At 42.4% G+C, this 16865-nt stretch overlaps 1 long non-coding RNA gene and 1 pseudogene across 1 annotated transcript; both read left to right on the top strand.

Annotated features, from left to right (window-relative positions):
• Positions 1-3198: 3198 nt before the first annotated feature.
• On the top strand, positions 3199-16822 carry LOC111092580. The gene is made up of 3 exons (XR_005379481.1): positions 3199-8881; positions 9524-9618; positions 16763-16822. It is a non-coding gene; the product is annotated as an uncharacterized LOC111092580 (long non-coding RNA).
• LOC111090005 lies at positions 12594-14316 on the top strand (annotated as a pseudogene).
• Positions 16823-16865: the final 43 nt, after the last annotated feature.

The raw sequence follows: 16865 nt of genomic DNA, 5'->3' as shown, positions 1-16865 counted from the left end.
GTTGACCCTAGAGTTGAGGGACAATTTCTGGATTCTCTATTCTGTTCCATTGATCTATGTGTCTGTTTTTGTGCCAGTACCACCCAGTCTTGATGATCACAGCTTGGTAGTACAACCTGCAATCTGGCATTGTGATGCCCCCAGCTCTGGTTTTCTTTTTCAATATTCCCCAGGCTATTTGGGGTCTTTTCTGATTCCACACAAATGTCAAGATGATTTTTGCCAACTCTCTGAAGAAAGTCCATGGTATTTTGATAGGGATTTCATTAAATGTGCCAATTGCCCTGGGTATCATTGACATTTTCACAATATTAATTCTTCCAATCAATGAACATGGAATCCTATAAATGACCTTATGTTCCTGGGCTCTCCTACAGGAGACCTCATCCTTTGGTCACATAAATTCACTTGCATCCCTTGCCCCATGGTGCCTGATGAGTCAGGCCGATCATGATTGTTGTGCCCAAGATTGCGAATCCGAGAAACCACCAAGGAGCCAACACCGATGCAAGTACACAAGGGTTTATTTACAAGTTCGAGCGTGGGTCCAAGTATACTCCACACAACAGAGCAGGAGCTTGGACCCTGAAGTGGGTTACAGCTGGGTTTTTCATGGGCTGGTCTAGGGAATTTTCAGAAGGGGTGGAGGAATGTTTTTTTCCCATTCCAATATGAGGGGAAAGGGTGGGGGAGTTTCTTAAGATCTGTAAGGGATTCTCTGAGCTCTGTAGTCTTTCTGATATGGGACTTCCTGCCAAGGGTGTTCTGAGCTTTGTTCTCATTCTAATATGGGGCTTAACTGAAGGAAGGTAAAGTTCAGCTCTTCTTCACAGGGCCTGAGATGGCTGTATTTGTGCTAATGCTGAACTTGAGGTGAATGGCCTTAATTTTCTCGGACTCCACAATGATCAGTTGCAGTTAAGTTTCCTGCCTCACCCTTGCTTCTCTCTGTTCCAGTACCTGGGGCCCCGTTTGCAAGCATGACCCCACAATAAGCGAAGGCCCTCAGGCGGGGGGAAAAGCCAATGCAGAAAGCCAGAAAACAGAAAGTGGAGCTGGTTAGGCTTAGGCCAACATTCCCTTCCTTTAGGGAAGGGGGATTGAGCAAACCTTTCTCCAGAAGCCTGTCAACGTGAGTCTTTAAGACCAGCAGCCTCGCTATCTGCCTTTAACTGGCTGACAAGTACCTGGTTTTGCTTTTTGTTACAAGAAGCGGTTACCGAAGGGAGAGATGTCACCCAGGAAAGAAAGGATAGAATCCACATTTACTCACCCTTTAAGGGGAGTGGCCCCCGGTTTGGGCACCAAAATGATACAGGAGAGCTTGGTTCTTGTCTCAAGGAGTCAAGGAATGAATCTAGAACAGACGACACAGAGTGAGCAAAGTGATAGAAGTTTTTTAAGCAGACATGCAGAGAAAGTTCTCAGAATTGAGACGGCCCCCCTGACAGGGGTGCCACTGAGGGCTTTTTATGGTCTTTTATAGGAAACTGCTCAGGGAACTTGGTAAATTTCTTGTCAGTATCTGGATGGATATTTAGAACAAAAGTGGTGGATTTGTAACTATCGTAATAACAAGATGTTCTTATAAATATCATGAGCAAGGTGTTCCTTTGTCTCTGGTTGATCCCTCCTCCATAATATTTCTCTACATCTGGGATATCTGTGAGCCTGGTCAGGTAGCCCATGAGCTTGCGATTCTTGTGCTGTCTTGGTTTGAGCAGGGACTGTATTGAAAACATCTTAATGACCTATTTCTTTTTAGTCTGGTGAGTTTCTGTGATTACTTAGTAGCCATGCAAGGGGGGATAGTCCCTAGCATTTTGGAGTTAGGGAGCCACGTTTATTTCTTCTGTTTTTGCTGTCTTATGTCTGTTTTCTTGGGATGGGTAGGAGCCTGACTCTGGGGCCTTTCCTTGATCTTTCCCTGCTTAGGCCCCCATCTGCCACTAATTCGTTCCTACATCAATTCCATGGAGGTCAATTTGCAAATAACAGCATCAATCAAATTGAGTAAAATTAGTAAATAGGGAATATGTTGCCTTTGAGAACCCAAAAAGACAAAAAGATTTTCGACTTCTGTGCTGAGAAGGTTAACAACTGTTTCTTGACAGTGTCAGGGACGGTTTACCAAATAATTTTCAGGTACTTTAACTGAAAATGATGTGGTGGGACTTGCATTGTGTATGGAACATTGAGGACCCATCCTCCTTTTGTGAGCTCTGGGATTCATATCTTCATAACGAGTGTGTCAGAAGACTCTCTTTGGAGGAGGTATGTCATCAATATAATGTCATACCTGTGCGTGTCAAGAAAGTTGGGTCCAGTTAAGGGCTTGCCCTCAAAGATTGTATGTGATGGATCCCAAAGCTGTTGAGGTACCCATGAGGTACCCCCATGGGTAAAGGTGTATTGTATCCCTTGGGAGGTGAAGACAAACTATGGCTGAGAGGCATTGAAATAGACAACGAACAGAATTTATTAGCCAAATCTGTAATCTCAGAATATTTCTTTGTTACTGATGGGATGGACTTGGAAATTTCAATAATGTTTGGTAATGGAGCCTTAGGGAATGGGACCTCAGAATTAAGGTTGCAGTAGTCCACCATGAGGTGCCTGCCTTCTTTCCAAGTTTATTAACGGGCAAAGTTTAATAGGTAAATTTAAGTTTTTAAACGGAGCAGTAGTAGGGATAATCACTTCTTCAATCATTAGGTTTTCCCAAAGTTTCAATCATTGAAGGAAGGCGTAATACCAGCCTTGGACCCAGAACCCTGAGACCAAGACCTGAGCTGAGCTAACAGTCGGACCCTGAACTGACTGAGCCACCCAGGTGCCCGAAGGAAGTCCTATTTTATTTTTAATTTTTATTTTGCACTGGGCTATATTAACTGTTTTAATAGATGAGGGGCATCCATGGGGATTCACTTTTGTCAAGCCAATTTGTTACTACCAAAGTCTTTTTTTATTATTATTATTTTTAAGGTAAGCTCCATGCCCAGCATCAGGCCCGAACTCACGACCTTGAGATCAAGAGTCACATACATGCTCTACCAAGTGAGCCAACCAGGTGCCCCTGTAATTACCAAAGTCTTTTATTTTTTTTTTAAGATTTTTAAAATTTATTTTTTCATGACAGACACAGAGAGAGAGAGACAGAGAGAGAGCAGTAGAGACACAGGCAGAGGGAGAAGCAGGCTCCGTGCAGGGAGCCCGATGTGTGACTCCATCCCAGGTCTCCAGGATCATGCCCTGGGTCCAATGCGGTGCAAAACCACTGAGCCACCGGGCTGCCCCCAAAGTCTTAATTTTAATTTATTACTCACTTGGGCAGAGCTTTCTCACCCAATGTGGGATATTTTGAGGCAATGGGTGCTATGACTGTGAAGATTTACGCAGGACAGTAATAGTTTGGATGATTAAGGTAAAACTTACCTATTTGTCCTCCACTTCATATTCAGTAACTCTACTAAAGGGTTATAATGAGTACCTTGGTTAAATTTTTGGGGTCTCCAGATACAACTATAACTTGAGCCTCAGGATTAAGGCTGTGAAGCTTTACCAACTGACACATTTAAGGCAAATATTAAAGAATCAAAAAAAAAAAAAAAAGAATCTGTGTTAATAGCGGCACAAAGCCAATGTGTGTCTTTTTGTTATTGTGCCCAAGATGGCGTATCCGAGAAACCACCTAGAAGCCAACACTGATGCAAGCGCATGAGGGTTTATTTGCAAACTAGAGCTTGGGCCAAGTATACCCGACACAGTGGAGCAGGGACTTGTACCCCGAGGGTAAGAGGCGTAGCAGTTTTATAGGGGCCAGTGGCCAATGGGATTGTAACACACACAGACTTGCACAGTCATGTCGGTCCACACGCAGGTGGCCAATTGAATTACAGTTTACCCTACAGTGACCATTTGAACTAGCCTATCACTCTGGTCAGAATTGGCGCGCGGGATTGGCAAGCAAAAGGCGGGGTTTACATTCTTTGCGGTTTAGGGGTTCCGCATTCCTATATGAGCCCGTTTCCAGTAAGGGTGTGCTCAGTGGCTTTACTAGGGTGGGGGGAGTGCAATAAGTAGGTCTTGTGGGGGTCATACATGAGATGGCGGATGTAGCACAAAATGGAGTTAGCCCTGCTCTGCTTGTCCAGGGGTAGGGGATTTTTGTTAAATTCCTTGGGTCCACAGTTATCATATGAAATTTTTAGTAGATTTTGAATTTCCAATTGGATCAAGTGGTGGATCCTTATTTTAGCTTTGCTTCAGTTCCTCACTGTCAGGTTTCTTCCTTCCTCTAGACACTCAGTATACACTTCAGTGATTCTCCTACATTTCTTCTCATCTGTATAAATTTCTTTCTCCAAAAATTTTCCAGTTAGCACCCTCAGGGTTAGGAGCCTCCCTCATGGTATGATGGCTTTATAGTGCTTAAGGACCCTGGGCTTCCAATTAGTTTGAATCAACCCCTTCACTGTGCTACAGGCATGCCATAAGTGTTTTTTCCCTATAGCCCCGACAATAGGGATCTTTGTTACAACAGAGGAAAAGGTAGCAGAAGGGTGCTGGACCCCTAACCCAATGGTCAATGGATCAAGACCATCCTGTGCTACAATCCTGCTTTTTCTGCCAATGCCATTTTTTCTTCTCTTTTCTCTTTGTACAAAGATTATGTTGGGTTTCTGGCCACATAAAGTCATAGCTTTCAGTTTCTGTCTCTGTCCAGTCATTCCTACTGCAACTCTTCTGGGTAGTTATGGGAAAAGTTCAGGAACCCAGTAGCCAGGCTCATAGGTGGGTGTCTATTCCTCAAGAGAAGGCTAGTCAATCTCCCACAGAATGGAGTTCACATCCAGTAAGGTCATTTTGTCTATGGTATATTTATTACCTAAGCACTTATCTCTTAATTTCTTTCTAAGCACTGCTGTAGCTGTGCCCCACAGCAGGGCTCTTGAACAACATGTTTGAACTGCAAAGGTCCACTTAACGCAAGGGTGGATTTTCTCTTTTTGGACAGATACAGTACAATAGTATAAATGTGATTTTTCTTAATGATTTTATTTTCTCTAGCTCTATTTTAACAATACAGTATATAATACTTGTAACATACCAAATGTGTGTTAATCGACTATTAGGTTATTAGTAGTTACATTTTGGGAAATCCAAATGTATATGTAGATTTTTGCCTGTGTGAAGGTTTGGTGATGAGAGGGTTAAATTTTTCAGCCTCATCCCTAACCTTCTAGGAGGGGAGAGGCATCAGAGATTGAGCTCAATCACCATGGCCACTGATTCAGCCAATCACGCCTGTGTAATGAAACCTCCATAAAACCCCTCAAAACAAGTTCTAGAGAGTTTCTGGTTGGTGGGCACATGGATGTGTTGGTAGGGTGGCACCCTGGAGGAGCCCTGGAAGTTCTGTGGCACCCACCCTCTACAGTGTCCTATGCATCACTTCCCTTTGGCTGTGTCTGAGGTAGATCCTTTATAACCAGTCATTGTAAGTAAAGTGCATTCCTAAGGTGAGTCGTAATCATACCTGAGGGGTCAGGGGAGCCCCCACATTTGCAGTTGGCAGAAGCACAGGTAGCCTGAGCACCCCCCCCCCATTCCTATCTGGCATCTGAAGTGCACATAGTCTTGTGGGACTGAGACATTTAACCTGTGTGGAATGTGATGGTAACTCCAGCTAGGCGGTGTCATTAAATTGAATTTTTAGATACCCAGTTAGTGTCAGAATTGGTGTGGAAAACAACACATATTTGGTATCCGAGGAAAAAAACCACATTCTTCTCATCTTACTATTTTTATTCTGTTTGTTCCTTCCATTTTTCTATTCCTGTTTTCCCTTTCCTGCTGTCTTTTCCTTTCCTGGGTTCACTGTTAGAGGCGCCACTTGCCCAGGATGGGGAAGGGGCAGGAGGAGTGATCTGGCTGAGGTCTCAGGCAACAGAGATGCTGACTTCCGGTTCTCCTGTCTCCCCCAGGACCTTGGAACCCTTCCCCCCATGGTGCCGCACATCAGAGGCTATTTTGTTGAGTTCCTCAGACTTTCTGACTCTGTGAGCCTCTTCGATCTGAACAATAGGCTTTTCTTCTCCCTGACAGGTGCTATTAAATTCAGTTTCTAGAAAGTACTTCTACCCCTGCCTAAACGAATTTAACAAACATTTTTAAGGACCTGAGCGATAGGTGGCCATCTCCCCGTGATATGCAGGGAGTGTTAAGTCCGCAGAGACCTGCTCCCAGCACCACTGAAGACAGACGACCCTGCTGTGAGTCCTGTTGGTCTTTGTTGGTGCCACCAATTCTTCTACCTACTGCTCACTTATACAAAAGATCTCTATCTTAAAGGGTTAATAGAAAAAGAAACTGAGGGACACCTGGGTGGCTCAGTCAGTTAAGTGCCCTCCTCTTGATTTTGGCTCAGGTCATGACCTCAGGGTCGTGAGATCAGATCTTATGTTAGTTAGGCACCGAGCTGGGTGTGGTGCCTGCTTGGGATTCTCTGCCTCTCCCTCTCCCTCTGCCCTTCACCCTCTGGTCATGCTGTCTCTCTCAAAAAAATAAAAAATAAATAAAATAAAGATTTTTTTAAAAAGATCAAAACAAACTGAGGGCAGACCCCTCCTATTTGGATTGGTGGAGTTATTTTAAGTTTCATTCCAATCTCCTGATAGTGACCAACCCCTGCGTTTTATGGAATATAGGCTATTTATGGGAGTTGTGAAGTAGGCCACTGTGTAGACAGGCCTCAGCTCCTGTGACATCATGGAATAGCATGAACTTTGAACCAGGTTTTGGATGCTGTCACTTACCACCTTCGTGCCAGGAGCATCTTGAGGTCAGCACATTCCCCTAAAGGGACTGCATAGATCCAGAGCAGCAGGGAACTGCACAGAACAGGATGCAGAAGAAACCAGAAGTAGAACCATGAAAAGACGGGACAATCCGGTGAAAACGATGGACATGTATTTAGCCACCCAGGATCAGGGTGATGTCCAGAGTAAAAGAGTCTGTGGCTAGGAGTACGCAGTGGACTTGGTGGATAAGAGGTTTACGTGTGCATTGCAGGTCATTGTTACCTGAACTAGGATAGTCTGTGACCTGGCTTGTGAATTCAGTCATTTGAGAAGTAGTTCAAGTGATCTTATAAAACCAACTTGAAGAATCAGTTCCCCTCACTTTTATGAGGAGAAGACAATAACAAGTGGCTCTCAGAAAACAGCTGGAAAAAAAAAAAAAGAAAAGATAACAGCTGGAGCCTGGATACACACTGCCATCGTGCCCCGACAAAGCTGAACAGAGTGTCTGCTACTTTGGCACCCCAGTCCTGCATGAGACCCCCAGGACACCACAACATTCTATGATGGGATCAGGGTCTTCAAGGTCCACACCATCCCTATTCCTCTTGCACCTGAACTCTTCTGGTCCCAAGCTTCTCAGAAGGCTTCCCTTCAAAGTCACCGGGGGAATGGTCCCCTGAGTCCACACAAAGCACTACTGGAATGCCAGGCGCTGCAGCCTCTCAGGCGGGGAGCCTGCTTCTCCCTCTCCCTCCCGTCTCCTCTACCCCCCACTCCTGTGTGCAGATACTCTCCCTCTCAAATAAATAAGATCTTAAAAAAAAAGAAAAAAGACTGGAGGACTCTATTTCAGGGTGGTCTTGGGAGTTAGCCTTTTGAGTTCTCAAACATATTTAATGGGAATATGGGAGGGGAACAGTCGATGAGCATTAAGCACAAACTCAGTATCCATTGCTGTTCCCCAAAATTAGTACCATAATAACTTGTAAGTTATTTTAACAACCAAGAAGGATCACAGTTCTCAATCTACATATCTCAGTCCTTCTTTGTTGCAGGGAGGAGATCATTGGGCCACAACAGGTTAGAGTTAGATATAAGCAGATGCCCATATCTTTAGGTCCAGAACACCAACTAGGGACCCAGAGCCTTAGGGGTCCTTGAACCTGAAGAAAGGAATAAGAGAAACTGGGAGGCTCCGTGGTTTCTGCTTATACCAGAAGCTGTGGCTCAGGGTGCAAGTGAGTGTGGCAAGTCGATCCCAGGGCTTTGGAGGGCAGCTGAGAGAGCAGACACACAGATCACTGGGCTGGGCCAGGTTCCACCTGCTCTGGGGTCTGAGTCCGAGGGGGCCGACCCATCTCTGAGGACTGTCCCTAAACTCAGTTCAGTGACAGGGCAACTATTTCCTGTTGAGGGAAAGAAGCTTAAGTTGACTTGCATCTAACTTGGGTTTACAACCTCCAGATGACATTAATTCATTCAAGCATATATTGAGTTCCTGCTATGTGTCCAGCTCTGTTCTAGAAGTTAGGGATATGGCAGTGAACAAACATCAGAGAACCTGCCATTCTAATGGAGGAAGGCAGACAATCTAGGAGGAAGTAAGATAATTTTAGGTAGTGATAACTGCTACCAGAAAACAAAACACATAATAGGGGAGAGATTTGGGGAGGAAGAACTCTGGTTAGGGAGATTCCCTAACTCTGGTTAGGGAAGTGATTTCCAATGGACCACCTGTGAGCAAGAATTTGTTCTCATTGCTAGGACAATAAGGGGATAGAATAGCCCCTTCTAGGAGAGGTATGTCTCTAATTATATATACACAATTGATAATATGATTTAAAGATTACTTATTTGGTTAGTTTGGTTCATTTTAATAATTTCCAAGAGCCTCAGTAATTTTCCATAGACTGACTAAGTTGAATTTCTGGACTGCAAGTGTTGAAAGTCAGACTCCAGAATGGAGTACCCATCCCAAAGTGCTGCCGATGGACTCCTGACCAGAACATTGTCCAGCAACTAGGATGGCCCTATTACCTATTACAACATCATCCTGACCCACAATTTCACAAATGGTGAGTTAAAATTTGAACTGTGAGTACTTCTGTATTCCTAGTCTTAACCCTTTATTAATTTATAATCACAAAGTTGGAGATATTCTCACTTGTGTGCTATATGATCTTGAAGTACAGGAATTGAATAAAACGGTTGGAAAACCTATACATAGGACCCAGATATGCACAATTAATAACTTAATTGTTTTATTTGTATTAATATAATTTAATATTAAATAGTAATGATTCAATACTAATGGCGATCATATAATGACTACTTACTCCATGGCAGGCAGGAGGCTAAGGAAACAATGTGCCTCAGCACATCTAATCCTCAGAACTGCCCTTTGAGTTCAGTAGCATCCCCAGGGTGAAAAGAGTATGCAATGTTAAGAACCCCTAGCTCCAATTACTAGCTGCATGACCTCAAGCAGAGCATTCCTCAGCTCTGAAATGGGAATTAAGATGCTATATACCACATAAATTGTATGTGTGTGAAGATTAAATGAGATAATGGTTATAAACTAATATTGAACGTGCTTAATGGGAGCTTTTAGAGTTACTGTTGTAAGTCTAAAATGTTCTGTACTGAGTAGAAATTTGGTAGTCATTCAGTTCCATTTTCTTTTTGCTCTCCATGTTTTTATATGACCAATCTGGAAGGCTTCTGGCTGAATGTATGCCTGCTTACAATTTATCACAAAAAGAGCCTCGTGTGCACTTCCAGCCATTCCCCCAATCCCTGAAGCCGAAGGGAAGTAAGTATACGTAAGCCAGCTGGAAGGACTGTGTGAGCTAATGAGAATGTTTATAGCAGTGTGTGAAGAGTGAAACCAATAACATTTTGCTGTTTTTTCTTTAAGGTTTGTTTGGAGCATATATATCTGTTTTAAAAAGATTATTTATTTATCTATCTATTTATCTATCAATCAGAAAAAGAATAGTAGGGGGAGCAGCAGGCAGGCCCAACACGGGACTTGATCCCAGGACCCTGGCATAATGACCTGAGCCAAAGGCAAACATTTTAATTGACAGCTTCCCAGATGCCCCTGGAGCATATATATCTTAATAGATTCAAACACACTACAGAGAGAAAAAATTTTTTTGCTACACATAACTTTATTTTTCCTTTGGGTTAAGAAGCTTTATTACAAATTTGACAGCATGACCAAAACAAATAACACATGGATAATTACCATAAAGCTTTATGGATCTAAAAATATTTGCCATGAAAAATAAGTCACTGTGTATCTCTCGTTTTAAGAATCACAATGAGGAGCACCTGGGTGTCTCGGTTGAGCATCCAACTCTTGATTTTGACTCAGAGCATGATCTCAGGGTCATGAGGTCAAATCCCACATCAGGCTCCACATTCAGTGCAGAGACTGCTTGTCCCTCTCCCTCCTCAACTTGTGTTCTCTCTCTCTAAAAGAAATAAGTAAACTCTTTAAAAAAGAAAAAATCATAATGATACCACAATTTAGATTTATTGCCCACCTTTACAATTAAATATTAAAACCTTTTGGGGGATCCATGGGTGGCACAGCGGTTTGGCGCCTGCCTTTGGCCCAGGGCGCGATCCTGGAGACCCGGGATCGAATCCCACATCGGGCTCCCGGTGCATGGAGCCTGCTTCTCCCTCTGCCTGTGTCTCTGCCTCTCTCTCTCTCTCTCTCTCTCTCTCTCTCTCTCTGTGTGTGTCTCTCTCATGAATAAATAAATAAGATCTTAAAAAATATATATCCAGCAATTTTACTTCTGGGTATATACCCCAAAGAATTGAAAGGAGGGTCTTGAAGAATTTGTACAGCTGTATTCATAAGCACATTTATTCACAATAGTTAAGAGGCGGAAGGAACTCAAGTGTCCATCAATGGATGAACGGATAAACACGATGTAATATGTAAGTACAGCAGAATTTTATTTCAGTCTTTAAAAGGAAGGTAATTCCTAACACATTGTAAGCATGGATGAACCTTGGGGACATTATGCTAAATGAAATAAGCTAGTCACTGAAGGACAAATACTGTATGATTCCACTTGTATGGATCCACTTATACCCCTTGAGTTGGAGCAAGGTTATTTTAAACTGAAGTCATTTATGACACAGCAAATGCAGAAGCCTTTCTGGGTCTCATGTATCTGACTAAAGGCTTATCCTTCTGAGAGAGAAGCTGCCATAAATCCCTCTTTGGGGTAGTTTCACTCTCAGCCTGGACCACTTGCATCTGAGAAGTGGCAAACATGACAATATCATACTTTCCATTTGTTTTCCTAAAAGCTCCTTAGTCTTTTCCAGAGAAGCTCTTTCTTTGCTTTCCATCGCTTTCCCCTGTTCAGTTGGTATATAAACGTCTATCTCCAGCTCTTTAGGGAGCCTCTTCATCTGAATGCTCCTGCGTGAGTGTGTAAATTAATCTTGTCTTTTCTCCTGTAAATCTGTCAGTTAATTTTTTTTAATTTTTTTATTTATTTATGATAGGCACACAGTGAGAGAGAGAGAGGCAGAGACACAGGCAGAGGGAGAAGCAGGCTCCATGCACCGGGAGCCTGACGTGGGATTCGATCCCGGGTCTCCAGGATCGCGCCCTGGGCCAAAGGCAGGCGCCAAACCGCTGCGCCACCCAGGGATCCCAAATCTGCCAGTTAATTAATAGTCTCTAGATCACTGCATCTGAATTGGTAGGAAGTGTTTCCTCCTAGCACACTTACAAAGATACGTAGAGCGGTCCAATTTATAAAGACAGAAAGTTGAAGGGTGGTTTCCCAGGAGCTTAGGTGATAGAGGAATGGAGGGTTATTATTTACTGGGTACAATTTCAATTTAGTAGGATGAAAGAGTTCTGGGGATGGATGGTGGTGATGGGTGCACAATAATGTGCTTAATGCCACTGACCCGCATATTTTAAAAAATGGTTAAGATGGCAATTTTATGTATATTTTACATAAATATACATAATATAAATATATTTTTACAATAAAAATAGATTATTTAAAAATGATAAAATCATGACTCATGCAGATACAAAAACGAACAAGTGTTAAAGATTTATTTAACCGGCTAGTGAGGAGAAGTCAATTGAATAGGACAGAATGTACATGTCCAGAGACAAGAATTATTTTGCATTGCTATCACTTGTCTTCTGAAGTAGCTTAAAAACCATGAAAGACTAGGAAATAGTGAAGACTAGACTGAACAAGTAAGATATGAGCAATGCATAGTTTTTCACGGAAGTATCCTCTTTCCACCTATCACAGGATAGGGTCTGTCATTCAGCCAGCTCATTCACCCCAGACCACACTAGATTCAAGTCAAAGTCCAACACAGATCAAAATTGACAGAGCTATTTCACTAAAAAAAAAAATCCCAAACACAAATTCACAAAACGGTCTCTAAAAGAAAATTACAGACGAATCTCATTGATAAATACTGGTGCAATGGCATTGATAGTCATAATAGCATGTGACTAAGTGAGAAATACTAGAAATGCAAGGATAGTCCAATATGAGGAAATCTTTTAATAAAACCCACCATATTGGGGATCTCTGGGTGGCTCAGCAGTTTAGCGCCTGCCTTCGGCCCAGGGCTTGATCCTGGAGACCCAGGATCGAACCCGTATCGGGCTCCCTGCATGGAGCCTGCTTCTCCCTCCGCCTGTCACTCTCTCTCTCTCTCTCTCTCTCTCTCTCTCTCTCTCTCTCTGACATGAATAAATAAAGTCTTTAAAAAAGACAAAACCAAACCTCACCATATTGACACAAAAGAGAGGAAGAGATCCCACATGATCATCTCCATAAAGGAGAAAAAGATGTAAAGGAAGCATATACTCAATAACCTGAAATTTGGATAAAGGCATTTAACAAAATCTATTTCTGGGTTATTTATAGTTTGAAATTCAAAATAACTGTCAATAAGAGACTTCTGACGGAATATCAGTATTTAAAATGATAATCTATTTTTAATAAAATGAGATAATTTAGACAGGCTATTGATTTTTTTTTAAACATAAAAATTTTCCTGTAGGGACACCCGGATGGCTCAGGAGTGGAGTGTCTTCTGCCTTCGGGTCACGGCATGATCCCGGGGTCAGAGATGGAGTCCCACATTGGGTTCCTTACAGGAAGCCTGCTTCTCCCTCTGCCTATGTCTCTGCCTCTCTGTGTATGTGTCTCTCAAGAATAAATAAAGTAAAAAATATTATTATTATTATTATTATTTTTTACCATGTAAGTGACTTTAGCACTCCTAAGACTCAGATGCTTGGTGGAGATGGGCACTTGGGACAAGGGCAAGAGCTGGCTGGTTGCTGGCTTGCTGCAAGACCAACTGGCCATCATCACCAGAGGGGACACAGGTATCAGAAAGGCCATCATGACCAAGATCTTGCAGCTGGGGTGTAATGTGGTCATTGCGTCACGTAACTTTGATTGACTAAAATCTACTGCAGATGAACTGAGCCCACCAGGCTCAGGTCACTCCCATAAAATGCAACATCTGCAAAGAAAAGGCGGTGAACAATTTGGTCAAATCCACCTTAGATATTTATGGTAAGATCAATTTTTTGTAAACAATGGAGGAGGTCAGTTCAGGTCTCCTGCAAAACACATCAGTGCAAAGGGATGGCATGCTGTGATCGAAACCAAATTGATGAGCACCTTCTACATGTGGAGAGCAGTTTACAACTCCTGGATGAAAGAGCATGGAGGATCCATTCTGAATAATATTATCCTTGTTTAAAATGGATTTCCAGGACTTGTGTATAGTGCAGCTGCCAGAGCAGGTGTTTACAATCTCACCAAATCCTTGGCTGTAGAATAGGCCAGAACGGAGTAAGGAGCAACTGTGTTGCCCCTGGCGTCATTTATTCCCTGACTGCTATTGACAACTATGGCTCTTTGGCAAAAGACGTATTTGGACGGTTAAGAAAATTCCAGCGAAGCAAATTGGAGTTCCTGAGAGATCTCCCTATTGGTCTGCTTCCTGCTGTCTCCTGTAGCTTCTCTTATCACTGGAAAATTGGTGGATGGGGATGGGGCCAGTCTTTGTATATGGGAGTATTTGATATACAACTGGCCTTAGCGAGCGGGGGATATTTCTGTTGTCAAAAGGATGAGGGAGTCTTTCAGGAATAAAGCCAAGCTATGGAAACTACATATGTTTTTTATCCCCAAATGTCTTAGTATCTCCAGAATGCCCTTTGGTACTTTAGAGTTATAATAATTTGTACGGAAAAATCACTTTCTGCCTTTTGAATGTTATCAGTTATGCCCAAGCAGAAACTATTCCTGAAATAAATGCATTCTTAAGCCCCAACCAATGTTGTTTAGCCTGTGTTTAAAGACTTTTTTATGAATGAAATTAACATACTTTATTTATTATTTTTTAAAGACTTTATTTATTTATTCATGAGAGACACACAGAGAGAGAGGCAGAGACACAGGCAGAGGGAGAGGGAGAAGCAGGCTCCATGCCGGGAGCCCAATGTGGGACTCGAACCAAGGATTCCAGGATCACGCCCTGGGCCGAAGGCAGGCACTCAACGGCTGAGCCACCCAGGTGTCCCTCTAGAAAATTATTTTTTCACGCTATACGTCCACCTACCAAAAAGTCCTATTCATTGTGCATCATGGATACATCAGGGATTGGCATCTCAGTAATCAGTATGGGCCTTACCCTCACTGGGTGTTTTATTGGTAGTGGATTTTTTTCTTTCCTATGTGATGCATCTTACAAATTCTTTTTTTTTTTTAAAGATTTTATTTATTTATTCATAGACACAGAGAGAGAGGCAGAGACACAGGCAGAGGGAGAGGGAGAAGCAGGCTCCATGCAGGGTGCCCGACGCGGGACTCGATCCCGGGCTTCCAGGATCACACCCCAGGCTGCAGGCGGCGCCAAACCGCTGCGCCACCGGGGCTGCCCGCATCTTACAAATTCATCTCTCTCAAAGCTATCCGATGTTTGTGAAGAGAGGAGCATTTTATTTTAAAGATTTTATTTATTCATGAGAGAGACGGGGTGGGGGGGGGAGAGAGAGAGGCAGAGACACAGGCAGAGGGAGAAGCAGGCTCCATGCAGGGAGCCCGACGTGGGACTCGATCCGGGGAATCCGGGATCATGCCCTGGGCCCAAGGCAGGCGCTCAACCCCTGAGCCACCCAGGTGCCCCTGAGACAGGGAAGCATTGCGGAGGGTTTGTTGCTGCTGGATTTGTGGGAAAGCTCTGAGAGTGGAGGTTGGAGGACGAAGAGTTAGCTGCCAGATTCTCCTGCTGCCTAAACCTTAACTGTGACAGGCAGTTTCCCTCACTTTGCTGAGCCACCTTTCACTGGAATCTTCTCCAAAGAAGCTCGTCTTTTTGTCTTAGCTATCTGTAGTCAACAATCTGGATACTGAAGACTAGATCCTTCTTTTTTTTAAGATTTTATTTATTTATTCATGATAGAGAGAGAGGCAGAGACACAGGCAGAGGGAGAAGCATGCTCTATGCAGGGAGCCCGATGCGGGACCCGATCCTGGGACTCCAGGATGGCGCCCTGGGCTGAAGGTAGGCGCCAAACCCCTGAGCCATGCAGGGATCCCCTGAAGACTAGATCCTTCAATAATACAGTGAGCTCTTGGGAGAGCTTCCTTTATTTATGTTCATCAGTTGGTTTTTGTTCTTGGGTCAATATTACTTTATGCAAATATCTGGTAAAGTTAGTATCTTTTAGCATTCTCTTGTTTTGTTGTTTCTTCTAGATTAAAGTTATAATTATTTAGACAGATTACCAAAAATATTCTGATTATAACAATAAGTTAAGAATTTATATCTTTTCAATATTTGCTTTCTGCCCATTGACAAGTCTTTAGTTTTGTTAATTTTATTCCATTACATCAATAATTTGCTATTCTTAATTTTATTTCACATATTTATTATTAATGTCATCCCTAGTGATAGCCTGGTTAGGGTGTGGTTTCTTTCATGTGTCTAAGTTACTTTGCCATTGTACATTTACTATTCAGTTCTTGCTGGATATACTCAACATTCCCATCCAGTCACATCAATAAAAATATTCTTATTATATTAGCCTTTAAAAAATTTTTTTCTTTTAGCTTTCTATTGGTAAAAAAGGTAGAATCATGACTCTCATATAGAGTTATAAAGTGAATATGTGAGGCAGATGTTCTAGCCAATTCAAAAGAAGAATCCAAACAGTGCAGTTATATGACATAAAGGGATGGTGAGATGAATTATGAATAAAGATAAAACTGCTTTTCCACAGGTGGAAATTAGCGGAAAGTCACTACCAGGCTAGATAGAATTATATATCTATCAGTTACCTACAACATACAAGGAGTTACAAAATCGCACAAAGATAATGAACAGGAATCTGAGCTGATAATCTAGAATCTGATAATCTAAAAGGGTATACATTATAAAGGATGCATAGTTTTCCACTGAAATACATGGGTTTTTTTCTATCTCTTTTTCTTTTAATTGCTATTGAGAGCACCAGCATTACATGTCATATTGCATTGGCCACAGCTTTCCCAATGTTGATAGTGTGTATGCTTGTCCTAATTCAAACATCAACAAAATACTGATAGTGCTGCTCGTTCTGTCTTTGTTTCTCTTGGTTCTCATGATATGATCCGTGTCCATAGGTATAGTCACTTTGCCATTTCTAATTCTGATTAGTTCTTTTTCTCTTCTTTACAGTCTGCCTATTTTTCTCCTAATGCTGTTTTTCTGCTAATTATTTTATCTTCAAGTGCTCGTAATTATGCCCTTTCTTCTGCTGCCTTTGTGGTTGATTTTATTCTTATTAAATGAATTGTAGAGTTTATATGTTCGGTGTTCTTTAGTAATTGAAGAATCTGACTATGAATTTGCCTCTAACTAAAAACTTTACTTTACAGCAATGTCCACAATAGCCAAACTGTGGCAGGAGCCTCGGTGTCCATCGACAGACGAATGGATAAAGAAGACGTGGTCTATGTATACAATGGAATATTACTCAGC

Source organism: Canis lupus, chromosome 26 (genome assembly GCF_011100685.1).
Source record: "Canis lupus familiaris isolate Mischka breed German Shepherd chromosome 26, alternate assembly UU_Cfam_GSD_1.0, whole genome shotgun sequence".
NCBI classification, from domain to species: domain Eukaryota; kingdom Metazoa; phylum Chordata; class Mammalia; order Carnivora; family Canidae; genus Canis; species Canis lupus.
The sequence above is the reverse complement of the archived record's forward strand: the minus strand, read 5'-3'. Positions and strand labels throughout refer to the sequence as shown.